General features: G+C 39.8%; 1 protein-coding gene across 1 annotated transcript in view; it reads left to right on the top strand.

The window, feature by feature from the left end:
* The window catches only part of pdzd8 (PDZ domain containing 8), a 58,961-nt gene that overhangs the window by 1,878 nt on the left and 41,197 nt on the right, over positions 1-15,886 (top strand). The window lies entirely within an intron of this gene.

Genomic DNA, 15,886 nt, shown 5'->3' with positions numbered 1-15,886 from the left:
TGACACACCTCTGAAAGAGCCGTCAGAGAACACGATTCCCTTAAATGTCCTCTGCCTTGAGATACTGGGGAAATACTGGGGAAAAAGCGTCTGTAGGTTGATTGATGCCGAACAAACAGTGCAGCACATATTTTGTTTTGAGCCAGAGAAACAGTCACTGCAGAATCAATATGTTGAAGAGAGGAAAAAAAAATTGTTCTAGTGTGGGATTGAACACACAACCCTCTAGGCAAGAGTCCTGTGCTTTACTGACTGAGCTAATTGAGCAATATAATAATTACTTCATATATTATTTCTTATAGTCTCTCTCACCATCTAATGGTTCTTCTTTGAACGTATGTATTGATCATAGTGATGAGAGTCTACACTGCCTGAATTCTGTAAGAAGAAGAACGCGGTGATGAAACACGCTTTGTAGTGCAGTTTGTCCGTTTTCAGCTACTGTAGAAACATGTTGGCTCAACATGTAGATTATGTAGAAATTATATAGATAGAAATGGCTCATTCTAAGGTAATAAAAACATAACTGTTAATTATGGAAGGTCTTTATACACCACTGAAAACTATATTATATTGCATTTCTGTCACTAAATCCTCACACACTGGACCTTTAAATGTTAGCATGCAAAGAAAGAAACCAACCACCAAGATTTAATGGTCAGAATGGACTACCATATGACCCCAATTATGAAGTGCTCATTCTTCGATGTGGGTTAAATGATATCAAAATGGACTTCCAGAGCTATAAATGCGTAACTGTTTTTCTTTAAAACCATTCTACTGGTGGTCTGAAATTACAGTTAAGAAATGCATTTACACTTTTATTGCACAGGTAGTTTATCCAGAGAGAGCGGATGAAAACAAAATTCTTTTTCAAGCATTTTTGACTTTGTTCTTTATTTTCTGAGCTCTCACCAGAGTTGTAATGGAAAAGATGGAGCTATTCGCTGCAGGAGGAGGCCAAGCAGCAAATAGCTCCTCTTTATTTCCAATCCAGTCGTGTTATGGAACAATAGTGTCTTATCAACATTACTTTCAAAAGCAAGAGTTTTGTAGTCTACACACAGGGACCTTTAAGTATACTTGATGTTCATTTTATTTTTCCACTGTGAATATTCTGCATACCTAAAATACAGTAAGAATTGGGCAGCCTATGTTCTTTTGTTCTTCAGTCGGGCCGACGGGCCCAGTGCAAAAACATTAGTATTTAAAAAAGAAAAAAAGAAACAACATCCTGCAGTTGTTTTGTAGCATTGTTGTCCAATCCAGAGTTGTAGTTACGTGACGAGAGGTTGTCAAATGTTATTTCTCTAATCTCAATCATGCGGCAACCTCTGGGTCTGAAAGTGAATCCATGCAGACGGAACTTAAACCTGCATTCTTTCTAAAGCTGATGATACACAGAGCAACTTTTAGAGCAGTGGTGCTGGGCAATGTTGCTGTCAATGGTAATGAGTAAAGATTACTACCGTAATCCCCTTCCCCCACCACTCCTCCACCCGCCACCACCAAACAGAGTTAGACGTGCCACCAGCAAGATTCCTCAAAAAGTTGCCCCGTGTATCATCAGCTTAACAGGGGGCAGTCCGCTGGTTGCTAAAAGAAGTCTGGCTCCATTAGAAATAAAATGTTGCTACTTCTCAGCTGATTTATTACCTCAGTAAACAAGTTTAAATGAGTTTATAGTCTCAGTCGCTAGTTTCAAGTCTTCAACACAGCATGATGTTCATTTAGTATATTATGGTCCCATTTAGGGGAAAATTTAATAATAATGCAGCGTTTGCTTTTGGGCGGGACTACCTTGTGATTGACAGGTCGCTACCATGGCAACCTGTCAATCAAGATAGAGGTGACTTGTATCCACTGCTCTGTGTATATTTTTCATTAATGGCTGTCAGCAGGAGAGCACGTCATGCTTGAGTCTGTTAGTATGTTTTGTTTTAAAAGTAAATTGTTTTGTTAACCTTTTTATAATTCTAACTGTGATTACATTTTTGATTAGTTTTTTATATCCAGGATGTATTTAATAAACAATTAAACATGTTAACATTATAACATAACTTATAAGTTTTGCTGTAACACTGATAAATAACTTTTGGAAGGAGGGACAGTAAAAATTGTCTTTGGGCCAGTAAGTTTCAAACCCACTGGCCTGGAGGGGCCAGTTGCAAAAAAGTTTAACGTTGAGCCCTGAAGCTACTTATGTGGACCTGTAGTTTAGATTTTGTTTGTCATATACTGTGTTTATAGCTTTAAGTTGCCCTAAAACACTGTCAGATTGGGATGTTGACCTTTTTATGACTACCTGAATTGAAAAAATGCTATGGGACACAGATACCTCTCTTTACAACCACTTTGACAGATATGAATAACATGTCAAGCCACATTTTGGTAGTTTATGAAATAAATCACGTTTCTAAGTACAACTCAGCTAGTTTTAGAACATATTTTAGAGAAAGTACTTAGTTGTGCTGGCACATCTATGTTTTTGCGGAACCAAACTCTCCACCATTATCTAAAATAGCATCTCTCACTTCATGAGTCAGAAGATTTTAGATCCTTCCCTCCCACTTTCAGCTGCTACTCATTTTTTTTGGTCATCACTTTTGGTTTCAGTGTGTTGTTGATCATAAATTGTGCTGCATGCTTCTGTTCAGACTTGAAAATCCACAGGGGTTTCAGAAACTGCTTAATAATAATGGGTTGACAGTGTGTAGAAAAATACATTATTAGGTTGGTGAACCTTGAGCCATCAGTGATACCATCCACCACAACGCATATGATCCTCAAAAGACCATGTGATCATAAACCTCCACTTCAGTAGTGAATGCCTTTCCAGTCCTCCATACATTCACTGAGAGAGGTTGCATGACTTAGATATACTGGAGTACTCTTAAAAACCAGTGTGTCGGTGAGCCTCTTAGATGCCTCGTTGAGTAGTTCATACATAACGATTGAGGGCTTATTGGCAAGCACTGATTTTTATCAGCACTGATCGCTTGCTGATTTGTCTCTGATCAAGGGTGTTTGTGGGCGAGCTCGGTGACTTGCAAATCTGGCTTATAATAAAATCTGAACTACACTTTAACCAACTGTAGCTTGATAGGATGTTTGCATACCGGCTGCCATTTACCTTACTGCCTAAAAAATAATGGAGTCACACTCACCTTCCACAAGGGCATTTTTGGTAGCCAGTTCAAGATTGGCATGTGACTTCTGATTTTTCCAGTTAGGAATATCCAATTCCCCTCCACTGAGGACAATAGAGTTTCAGCTCTATAATGCTGTATTTCTGCTGGTGTATGGTGTTAGTGTAATTTGGTCTCCACAGACCACAGAGCCTACTTCCACTTAGTTTCAGTGTCTCGCATGTGCTTCTAGCAAACACTAGTCCAGATATCATATGAGACTTTTTCAGAAGTCTGCTGTATGATTGATCTTGGAAATGAACAGCTATCCTTCCCCTGATTTGTATTTTGTTATAGCCTTGTCTCATATTTGTATCATTGTCTTGTACCTTCCACACACATGCATATTTAACACACTGGTGATTGCCAGTTAACTGTCTGTGTGACTCCAGTGATGTTTAGGTGTGTCATTGAAAAAGGGTCAATACAATCAAAATGCTCAGAATTATTTTCTTGTTTTACATTTGTACTTAATGTACCTAAATTTATAGACCATTGTGTAATTTTGACTTTTGTTGTTGGTCAGAGTTAAAAAGCCTACTTACATTCACTCGATTTAAAGATGTAGCAATAATAAAAACTTGGAAAATGTCCAAAGGGGGCAAATCCTTTTAATAGGCTTTGAACCTTGTTGAAAGTAGAGATGAGAAATGAGTTTAAAGAAGTGAGAGAAACAGAAAGAGTGAGAAAAAGGGAAGTAGGAAGTGCGAATTAGAGGGAAAGCTAAATGGAAACTTGTGTTAAAAGATCCTTATTTCAGTTGGGTTGTTTTACAATTGGAAAGAAATAGTAACAGACGAAGCTCAATGGACATGCACATACTGGTGACAGACATTGCTGAAATTCCACCAGCCAGAGTGACACACATTTGAGGCATCTTGTAATTCTGCATGTCTGTTATGGACAGGACTCATTCATGTCCCAGCTGTCCTCTGGGGAACAGTGGGGACGTTCTCCCAGCAGCATGGCATCAAGATAAATGTCCATTCTGACTGTAGACTTGAGTCTCAGCCTGTGTTGTGTGCCTGTGAGTGTGTCCTGTCAGGATGCCTGCCCCTAGTTATCAGGGAAAGACTGGCTCATTATTACGTAACGTTTCCGGCTCTTTCTGACACATACTCTTGCTCTGTTTCACCCATTTCTCTTTCCAGTTCACCTCGCAGACTTCTAAGTGAGAGCTTGGCAAGTTTGCAGTGATTGGCTATTCTGCAAGGTATGCAGGAGTGAAGAATGGCTGTGCAGATCTGAAAGTCTAACTTCTACTTATACACGTATACTGTACTGCCAGAAGTTGGAAATCCTCCTATTCAAGCTTCATATTCAAACCACAGAATAGTGTTATTAACACAGTATTATTCAAATAGAGTAATGGCGTCTTTACTCATGAAGCAGTTTTAGAGTTTGAAGCTAAGAGGTTTGACTTGGAATGTTAAGCGGAGTTGGGGTGTGGAAAATAATAGATTTTTAGATGTATCGTGATGCGGACTTGGATGATTCTGAATTGATTCACAAATGTTACGTAACGTTGACGGAATGAAAAAGGCAGAACTCGGAAATACAGAAGTGCAGCACCGGACCAAAGATGTGTTCTTCCTGTTCGTTGCTGACAGGCAGCTGTTGAATGAATGACTAAACTTCCGCATGATCAATAAAATTAGGGATGCACTGAAATGAAAATTCTTGGCTGAAGCCGAAACAGAATATAATGAAAAAATTTGCCGAATACTGAACAAGTACAGGGAGGGGGGGCGAGGCCCAAGAGGTAAAGTAAAGTTCGGTAAATTAAATTACATGTGTCTATTTACTTTTAATGGACACATGTAATATGTTTTATACTTTCTGTGAATATAATCCAGTTAATCTTATTTCCATCCTGTATAGGCGCCTTATTTTGAAAACCCGACGTTGTCACATGTGTTTCCTCGCGCTACATTTAATCAAGTCCGACCCAGTTTGATAAATAATGTTGTACATGGTTCTCGTACGGCGTAACATGAAGACCTCACAGCCTCTGTTCAGGTAGGACTCTCATACTGCAGCACTTGTCTTTGTAAAGACAAACTGACAGGATAAAGTTGCTAACCTGCCTGTCCGTTTCAGTAGATTTACCATAAAGGCTTAAATACGTGTGCACTCCAAATGTAGTTGCGGCTAGCTTAATCGCCATCTCAGAAACGAGTGACACAAACACTTCAAGTGTTTTTTTTCTAAAAAGTCAGCCACAGATGGAGTAATGACTTTTACCCGCACACTGTGCAGCACAGTAGCTCTTAGCTAGCGTCCTCTACTCATTCTTCAAAGGACAGCTACGTGACAGGCAGCACAAAGTGACGGTGAAAGTGAGCAGAGCAGAGAAAAGGTGAGCACTAGGTTTCAGTCTGGCTGTAAATGTTCAGTGTAGGTCACAGTGTGTTCGTTTATTAAAGTCTGTTTGTTGTTTTCCAACTACTAGAAAGGCAGTTAGTGCTAGCAAACATCTCCTCTTCAGACTGCCGTGTGGAAGCTGAGCAGGACTCTATTTGGCTGCTGTAAAGTTGGTTGGTTGTCATTCATCCACATATCGAGTTCACAAATTTTTTTTTTTCTCAATGCCCATGGTGCTCAATACAAGATTACAATAATCAACTTACAGGACAAGACACAAACATGTAACTACACCAGACGAGACAAAAAAAGGAACAGATATATTAAGGTGGAGTGAACGTGGTATGGCTGCAGCACTGTAAAGTTCAACACGTATCTCACTCTATACTAATAACAGCAGCATCAGAAATAAAAATGGCAACAGCAGAGGTCAGTAATAACGCTGCAATAATGTAATAATGTTATGCAATGTCAGCAAATATGTAAGTATAAGTAACATTAAATAGCTGTATTTCATTACTACCTACTACTTTGGATTGTTACAAATACTTTGCTTTAAAAGTACCAAACAGTCAAACAGTGAGAAAAATACATCTGTATCCTGTTCGTTTTACAGTCACATCGTAGCCTCATAATTGTAATGAGGTGCCCAGAAATTCCCACCTCTAGAGGTGATGCATCGAGATATCGAATCGTTGACAGGATAATTGTAATTGAATCGTGAGACCAGTGAAGATGCAAACTACACAGAGCCACTGGTACGTCCAGCTGGTCAATATGAACTTTAAAAAAAAACGTAATTCAAATCAAAGCAGACTCTGGTGTGAAACTGGTCGAGCTTCAGCCTTTAGACTGAGTTTTTCCTCACACATCCTCAGCTGATTTTGACAGATGGAGCTGCGTTTCTCTACTTTTACTTGTAAAATCTCAGAAGATTTTGTTTTTCCTGACATTATGATGTACTCTGTTCACTTAAAACAATTAATATAGCATTCACTTCTATCAACCAAAACAACCTGGAGGAGATAATACAAATATCTGAAATCCTCCTCATGCTGCCTTGATATTCTGCCAACAGGTTTTTTCAAAGATGTTTCTAACTGCATGGCCTCAGATCTACTACAAATTGGGAACATGTCTCTCCTCTCAGGTTTCTTCCCACAGGCCCTGGAAACTGTAGTCATTAAGCCACTCTTAAAAAAAGAGCAATTTAGACACGTCACTAATGAGCAGTTACAGGCCCATATCAAATCTGTTAATTTAAAATTAAAAAGTAAAATCACTGAAAAAGCTGTTTTTCAACATCATAGTGCTTTCTGGATCTGGAAAAACTTATCCATGCATTTATCTTCAGTCGACTTGACTACTGTAACAGTGTCCTTACAGGGCTCCCTAAGAAATCCATCAGACAGCTACAGCTGATTCAGAACGCTGCTGCTCGAGTCCTCACTAAGACCAAAAAAGTGGATCACATCACTCCAGTTCTGATCTTCTGCTTCGTTATGAACCATCCAGATCTCTCAGGTTGTCTGGGCCAGGTCTACTTTCTGTCCCCAGAGTCAAAGAGTCAGAGTAAACATGGAGAAGCAGTGTTCAGTTTTTATGCTCCGTATATCTGGAACAAACTCCCAGAAAACTGCACGTCTGCTGAAACACTCAGTTCTTTTAAATCAAGATTGAAAACTTTTTACCACTGCCTTTTAGTTAAATCAAATTTAAAGCCGTAGATTGATAACTTTCACTGCACTGTAACTTTAACTGTCCTATTTTCTTTTTATATTTACCTGTTGCTTTTATGTTTCATGTAAAGCACTTTGAATAAAAATGTGCTAAACAAATAAAGTTGCCTTGCAAACTGAATGAGGGCAGCAGCTGATGATTATTTTCTCTGTTGATTCATCTGCTATTTTATGAATTTATTAACTGTTTAGATCATAAAACAATGAAAAGTGCACAGTTTCCCAGAACCAACAATGACCTGCAAATGTCATTTTGTCTGACCAACAGTCCTAAACCCAATGATATTCAGTGCTGAGGTTGTGAGATACAGTGGGGTTGAACACTGACTTGAAATGTTATCAATCACAATCAGGCTTTCTTTTCACATCGCAGGAGGTGCAGTATTTGTTAAAGGTGATGTGTCAAAATATCATATCGTAAATTAAATGTCCTGTCTTACACATCATATCCTAAGACTTAAGAAAACGTCGTTGTTTGGTACAGAGCCAAAAAAATTACAACAGAGTTTATGTTATGTTTTTCAATGAAAATGAGAATAATTATGTAAAAATTATCATTCCCTTCCCTAAAAGCCTTTCTTCTTACTGGCCATTGTGACTGGAAAACCTCTGCTCACAGGGTATACCTTTTACATATGTTTACCTCATTATTTGAAACTTTGGCCATGTTTAATATGAACTTCTGACATTGCAACATCATATGAGAGAAAATGAGAGAAAATAAGGGAAAGCAAAATAGGTCCCCTTTAAATGATTACTCAGTTATCAGTCATTACTACGATGGGCTCGATCAGTCAATCACCTGAATCGGACAGATTGTGACTCATCTTGTTACTGTGTCCATTTAATTACCAGATGACTTTATTAATTATGAAACATGTGGCCTTTTACTGTGTGAAGAGCCTCATTCATTTTCCCTGAAGCTTAATATTATGTTTCAGAAGAATGTAATAGTTTCTTCTGACATAAGTGGAGGCACTCTTTAATTCAGATGAGGCGGCACGCCTCTACAGGAAAAAACTACTAAACCTTGTTATCTGACTCTCCCATTATAACCACAACTTCTGAGTAGTTCTTGTCAAAATCTAATTCTTAAAAAGCATTTAATACAACAGCATGAGTCAGGAGAGGCTGAAAGGCATTGCTGTTTACTGTTTGGAGAGCTCAAGATCCAGGAAGTTAGTCCAGGAGCGCACCCAACCGTTAAATTCCTGTCAGAAAAGCTGATGTGACATACTCTGTGTTTCATCAAAGGATCAGTGTTGGCTGTCCAACACGCAACAAGAGCTAACCGCTAACTTACTACCACAGACTCGCTGACTGAGTTGTGTGGAAGAGCGCTGCAGCAATCAGAAGAACTCTAAATGTGCGTGAGCGTGCATCACCCACGATCATGCAGAGTGAGTGAGTGTGATGAGATGATGCAATGAAGCTGCCTCAGAGAATGAAAGCTGGACCTTGGGATTTGCTGAGTGGCACAGATGGTAGTTCTGTGGAGGGGAGGGCTGGGACTGCAGCCACTGGAGGTAATCCAGGCATTACAGCACACACGTAGAGTCATAACTACAGCTATGGGGGAATACTGTGTTCAGAGCCGTGGTGGTCTTTCAGTGCCGCTCATTCCAGCTCCCTGTTTTTTTTGCAAACGTGGAAGCTGCATTTGCAGAAGCCCAGGAAGCAGTTGGTGCATAACTGACAAATCAGCACAGCTAATTTTTTAAGTTGTTTCACTGAGCATAGTTAATGACTGCATAGGAATAAATCAGAAAATGTAAGTCTGTTGGCAGTAGGGCTGCAGCTAATGAGGATTTAATGAGGATTATTTCATCGATTGATCGATTCATTGTTTAAGGAGCACTTCTGCTTGCAAAGAACTTGTGTCGATGCTTTTTAGTAAGCGAATGAATCGATTTAATCGATGAATCGTTTCAGCCCTAGTTGGCAGCTTTCCTCCGTTATTAGTGCGTCTTCATCAGCTGATGGAGTTGTCATGGAGATGGATCTTTTGACAGCTGAGCTGAACAGCGCCTTTAGGTGCTTAAAGCTTAAGCATCCAAGTTCATTCTTGTCCTTGGAAATTGTTCTTTGAAATCATCTCAACTTAAGGTCCACTTAAAAGCTTCTTCCTGGGCTTTCAGCCGTATCACACAGCCTTTATCAGCAGATGAAGTTGGATCTGTTGTCAAGTTGACCTTGAATTGTCAAACTACTAATTCAAAAATAAACCTTTATACTTTGTAAAACGAATGTTGGAAAGGGAACTTAACTGAAAGGACCCAAAGCACAGACATCTGTTTAAAACATTCCTCATATCTAAATAGGAATTGATGAAGGCGATTCTCTTAATCACAATCCCGTCAAAATGTCCCCGCTTGTGGGCGTATTGGGGTGGTGCCATTGCAATAAACCTCAAGCACTTCAGCACCGCTGCTGGAAAAAATATTTCGATTTTGTTAAAAAAAAACACCCACAGCCAATTGATATGACATATACGGTGATCCTTTTGATATGTTCTATCTCTCTGACTATGCAGGTAGCTGAAGGGTGTAACATGGGTTTGAATAAATATACATCAGAAAAAGCTCTTGCTCTCTGCATGTTTAACCCAGAACCCTACTGAACATCACATGCTAGTGTTTTTCTCTGGCAGAAAGGAGCTGGGGAGTGCTGGGATGAAGCACTTGTGTGTCGTGTTGTTTGGAAGAAGAATGATCACTATATGGACACAGGCCCGAAGGCTGCTGTTTCAAAAGCACTAGCAGAGCGCAAAATCTTTTTAAATGAACAATTATCTGTCAAAATCAGAAAAGGGGGGCTTGCCTCTCTCGCTTGCTTACGGTAGTAATCTTTACTCATTACCACTGACGGTAACATTGCCCAGCACCATTGCTCTAAAAGTTGCTCCGTGTATCATCACCTTAAGTCAACAAACGAAAGAGTTTGACTGACAGCTTTTGGCCTCCGTATGAGACCTTTTTCACAGCAGACACTTTGACTTGTCATAGTAGAAAAAGCACAGGTGTTACTAATAGCATTAACGTTGGCTCTGTTTTATTAATGCGTCCCTGTAAAGGTGGGGACACGCATTACGACTGTTTAACCGGAGATGAATGTGATTTGGGTGACTAATAGTCTGCTCCAGTCTGCATCAGCTGGTGTCGACAGTCAACAGATAAAGACATATAGAGTGATCTATAAAGATTCTAAGCTTGAAGTCAGACATTATATTAATACACTACATTAATGTGAATCCACTGTGTATATATGTATATATTTAATTCAGTTTTATTTATATAGCGCCAAATCACAACAACAGTTATCTCTGAGCGCTTTTCATAAAAGAGCAGGTCTAGACCGTACTCTATGATGCTATTTACAGAAGCCCAACAGTTCCCACCAAGAGCAAGCACTAGGCGACAGAGTCAAGGAAAAACGTCCTTTTAAGAGGCAGAAACCTCGAGCAGAACCATGGCTCAGGGTGGGCGGCCATCTGCCTTGACCGGTTGCGGGGAGGGGGAGGCAGCCTACACAATATACACACACGGAGGTACAGACAGTAAAGGTGATGTTGTTATAGACTAAATGAAAAATGGTACAGATATTTATAATAGTGTTAATGGTAACCATCGTAATGTTAATGATTATAATAACAATAATAACAATAAGACTAGCAACAATAGTCGTTGCAGCAGAGGGTGTCGAGCAGGAACACGGGGGCAGCAGGTGACCCGCAGCCACAGATCCAGACTCCACAGCTCCAGAGCCAGAAAACCTGCAGGAAGTGATAGGAGGAGAGAGGAGAGGGACGAGAAAGCACAAGACTACGGGAAAGGGGAGAAGTCGAATTAGTAACATACATTAATGGGATGAGGTTGCATACAGAGGGAGAGAAAGTAGAGGAGAGAGGAGCTCAGTGCATCATGGGAAATCCCCCGGCAGTGTAGGCCTATAGCAGCAAAACTAGGGGTTGGTTCAGGACTCACCTGAGCCAGCCCTAACTATAAGCTTTATCAAAGAGGAAAGTCTTAAGCCTACTCTTAAATGTGGAGATGGTGTCTGCCTCCTGAACCCAAACTGGAACCTGGTTCCACAGGAGGAGCTTGATAGCTGAACGCTCTGGCTCCTGGTCTACTTTTGGAGACTCTAGGAACCGCAAGTAACCCTGCATTCTGGGAGCGCAGTGCTCTGGTGGGGTAGTAAGGTACTATGAGCTCTTTAAGATAAGATGGTGCCTGACCATTAAGAGCTTTGTAGGTGAGAAGAATGATTTTAAATTCTATTCTGGATTTTACTGGAAGCCAATGCAGAGAAGCTAAGACAAGAGAAATATGATCTCTTTTCCTGGTTCCTGTCAGAACACGTGCTGCAGCATTCTGGATCAGCTGAAGAGTCTTAATGGACTTTTTCGAGCAGCCTGATAATAAGGAATTGCAGTAATCCAGCCTAGAAGTAACAAATGCATGGACTATTTTTTCTGCATCATTTTTAGACAGAATATTCCTGATTTTCGCAATATTACGTAGGTGAAAAAAGGCGGTCCTTGAAATTTGCTTAATGTGAGACTTAAACGACATGTCCTGATCAAAGATAACTCCAAGATTCCTCACAGTGGTGCTGGAGGCCAGGGCGATGCCATCAAGAGAAACTATATCTTTAGATAATGCGTCACGGAGGTGCTTAGGCCCCAGAACAATAACTTCAGTTTTATCTGAGTTTAACATTAGAAAATTACAGGTCATCCAGGTTTTAACATCCTGAAGGCACATTTGAAGTTTAGCTAACTGATGAGTTTCATCTGGTTTGATCGATAGATATAACTGAATATCATCTGCATAACAATGAATGTTTATGGAACATTTCCTGATATATGTGTGTTTTGTATAACATGATGCATCAGACTGTCCCTCAATGTACATTCACACATACAAAGTGTCCAGTGGTTGTAAAATATAATTGTGTAGATGTCTGTAGTCGACCCTCTTTAACCTCTTTCCTTCTTTCATTTCCTGTCAGAGAGGGAAGGATGATAGCACTACTGCAAACAGCTGGTCATTTAACAGGGAGACCAGTTCCATTTCCACTCAGCATCTCTGTTTGTACCACAGACAGGAGGAGACTTGTGTATTGATTGGACTGTCGCTGTGGTTTAGCTGTTGTTTTGGCTGACGGCCCGGGAGCAAGAGATGATGAGGGTTTTGCCGGGAGCTTGAGGTATTATTGTAGCCTTAAAAAACATCTGTCCTTTCAAGAAAGGAAAGTGACTGGCTGCCCAGGGTAATGACCTTAGAGTAACATTGATTGCATATGATTGGACTGGGGCTGGCAAGTCAGGTAGATGGTAAAAGATGATGCATGTTGATGCTGGTGAAAGTCTGATGGTTACTTCAACATTAGGCCAATGAATACTAGGCGGCAATATTTAATTCATGAAAATTGAGTTTACCGTGGCTCCACCAGATGACACAATTGTCCCTGATGAATACCCCTACTCATTTAACTGAGATGCTGGATTATTGGTGTACTTAATTTAATACTCACTAACCATTATATTGGATATTATTATATTATATTATTGATGTTCAAAAGTGGTGTCCACCTACATATATGTTGGCATATATAGCAGTGTCAAACTACTGGTAAGTAAATCACGTCTGACAATGTTTAAGCTAAAGTTATCTGTCTGATCCAAAATGATTATTATTAGATAATAGTTGTCACCGTTCAGGATGCACTTAAGCTGCTGAGCTAACCACATAGTTTTACAGACTGACAGGACAAGCTGTCTCTCAGCCATTCAAGTGATGAGCTTAAAATATCAATGTTTTGTGCTTAGCTAAAGGCTACCGAGCTAGTTGCTAACAATCCTAAACAGTGTTGACTTGAATTTAGGTCTGCAAATAATAATTATTTTCAGTATTGATTAATCTGCCCATTATTTTGTCTATTAATCATTTAGTTGATATTTGAATTATCAGAGAAAAATATTGTTTTCCTCTGCTCTCTCCTCTCCTGCTCCCCTTGCCAGACACCTGTCCTGTCCTTGCCTCTCTTTTTCAAATAAAAGCAGGTTGTCAAACAAAAGCATGCAGGGTCGCAAATAATGGCCTGGGGTGTGTTTGGGACAAATAAGTAAAAATCAGCTAAATACCGACAGGGTGGAGGAAAAAAATCAAATTGTGCTTTTAAACGTTTCTTTGTGGTCAGAACAGACAAACACTTGATGCCAGCAGCAGCCTGGTATCAAACAGTGGATCACTTCACAAATCTGAGGTAGAACATTCAAAACAACAAATATGCATGAGAAAAATTAAGTAAAATCTTTTTTCAGTCCCTTTTCCTCAACAAAATAAATATCTTAATAGAAAAGAAAGTGCTAATCCGTTCACGATTCATATGAATGAAATCAAATATTTATTGAACATTTGTTATTGAGGAATATTGTATCACGATAATTATTGTTGTTTTATTGCCCAGCCTACTTCACGTTCATAAACGGACACAATCACTTCACCAAAAACATGAGCATGATCAGTAATCAGCACTGTTTGAGCACGTTTATGCACAACACTGAATGGACACACTGGCTAGGCGTCTGTCTGCGTTGTCAGACTTTTGGATTTTATTTGCAGAAGACTGCGACCGGAACATATCTCTCCCCAAGTAGTTGTATGTGGATAGACAACACATTTGTGTTCATGTGGTCATGGTGTCCCTGACCACCTCCAGAAGTCGTTTTGCTGATCGGACCACAATCTGTCATCAATGCATCTCGGGTGCATTTACACATGTACTTTCATGTGGTCAAGTGCTACCTTGTCACAATCTGATCACTCAAAATGCAAAGTCATTCACCTGTGGTGAAAATAAAACTGCCAAATATGGCATTGCCTCATTCATTAAAAGTGATCTAACGAGCATTTCTTTTCTATCAAAGAATTGTTTCCAAATTTTCTAAAAAGCATTAAATGTGACTAAAAATGGTGCAAGAACCCTGTACATTTACAGTACTATACAGGAACTGTGCAAGTCACTGAATTTGCCACAACACGTTTCTGCAAATTTTTCACAATAAAAGCCTTGTTCGGAAATGAAGGAATGTTCTTCACTGAAACACTAGAGGGCTTTTAATTTGAAACAGATACAGGAAGTATTAGCTTTGTATTGTCAACATAATGCCGTAACAAACATTTGAAGGAAAAGACTAAACACAAACCACTAAAAAAAAAAACATTGCTTTGAGGTCATTGCGTTTTGCCTTTCTGTTATTATCTTCATTTTAGAAAAATTGCCTGGAGCATCAGTATGGACTTTCATGCTGTGTTCAACAAATAAAGACGTCCCCTACCTCTTAATGCAGAATGATAAAATTTACAGGTCTTTAACAGGACCACAGGACAACAGTTGTCACTTCTAATCAGTTTGTTTCATTTATCAGACTTTCTTCACTGAAATCTTTTGAATTCTATCATCAATGGCAGAAACTTTTGTTTTAGTCATGCTCCTAATTCAAGTGTGGTACCATGATAGGTTGCCACCTGTGCAATAAGTCCATTCGTGAAATTTCCTCACTACTAAATATTCCGTGTGGAGTTTCATGGAATGGGTTTCCGATGGACAAGTCTGGGTTTGTTGGTTGCCAGGAGAACGGTTCTTGCCTGACTGCATTGTGCCAAGTGTGTAAAGTTTGGTGGAGGGGGCGTTGTTTGTCAGGGGTTGGGCTTGGCTCCTTATTTCCCGTGAAAGGAACTGTTAATGCTTCAGCATACCAAGACAGTTTGGACAATTTCATGCTCCCAACTGTAAACAGTTTGGGGATGGCCCCTTCCTGTTCCAACATGACTGAGCACCAGTGCACAAAGCAAGGTCCATAAAGACATGCATGAGCGAGTTTGGTCTGGAGAACTTAACTGGCCTGCACAGAGTCCTGACCCCAACCCGATAGAACACCTTGTGTACAGCCTTCCCAGAAGAGTTGAAGCTGTTACAGATGCAAAGGCTGGGCCAACTCATATTAAACCCTACGGATAAAGAATGGGATGTCATTAACCTTCATGTGCATGTAAAGGCAGGCAGTAATAAAGTATATACAGTGGGTACGGAAAGTATTCAGACCCCTTTAAGTTTTTCACTCTTTGTTTCATTGCAGCCATTTTCCAAAAATCAAAAAAGTTCATTTTATTTCTCAGTAATGTACACTCAGCACCCCATCTTGACAGAAAAAAACAGAAATGTAGAAATTTTTGCAAATTTATTAAAAAAGAAAAACTGAAATATCACATGGTCATAAGTATTCAGACCCTTTGCTCAGTATTTAGTAGAAGCACCCTTTTGATCTAATACAGCCATGAGTCGTTTTGGGAAAGATGCAACAAGTTTTTCACATCTGGATTTGGGTATCCTCTGCCATTCCTCCTCGCAGATCCTCTCCAGTTCTGTCAGGTGGGATGGTAAACGTTGGTGGACAGCCATTTTCAGGTCTCTCCAGAGATGCTCAATTGGGTTTAAGTCAGGGCTCTGGCTGGGCCATTCAAGAACAGCCACGGAGTTGTTGTGAAGCCACTCCTTCGTTATTTTAGCGGTGTGCTCAGGGTCATT

This window comes from Micropterus dolomieu, linkage group LG15 (genome assembly GCF_021292245.1).
Source record: "Micropterus dolomieu isolate WLL.071019.BEF.003 ecotype Adirondacks linkage group LG15, ASM2129224v1, whole genome shotgun sequence".
Taxonomy (NCBI): domain Eukaryota; kingdom Metazoa; phylum Chordata; class Actinopteri; order Centrarchiformes; family Centrarchidae; genus Micropterus; species Micropterus dolomieu.
This window is presented reverse-complemented; position numbering and strand designations above follow the sequence as displayed.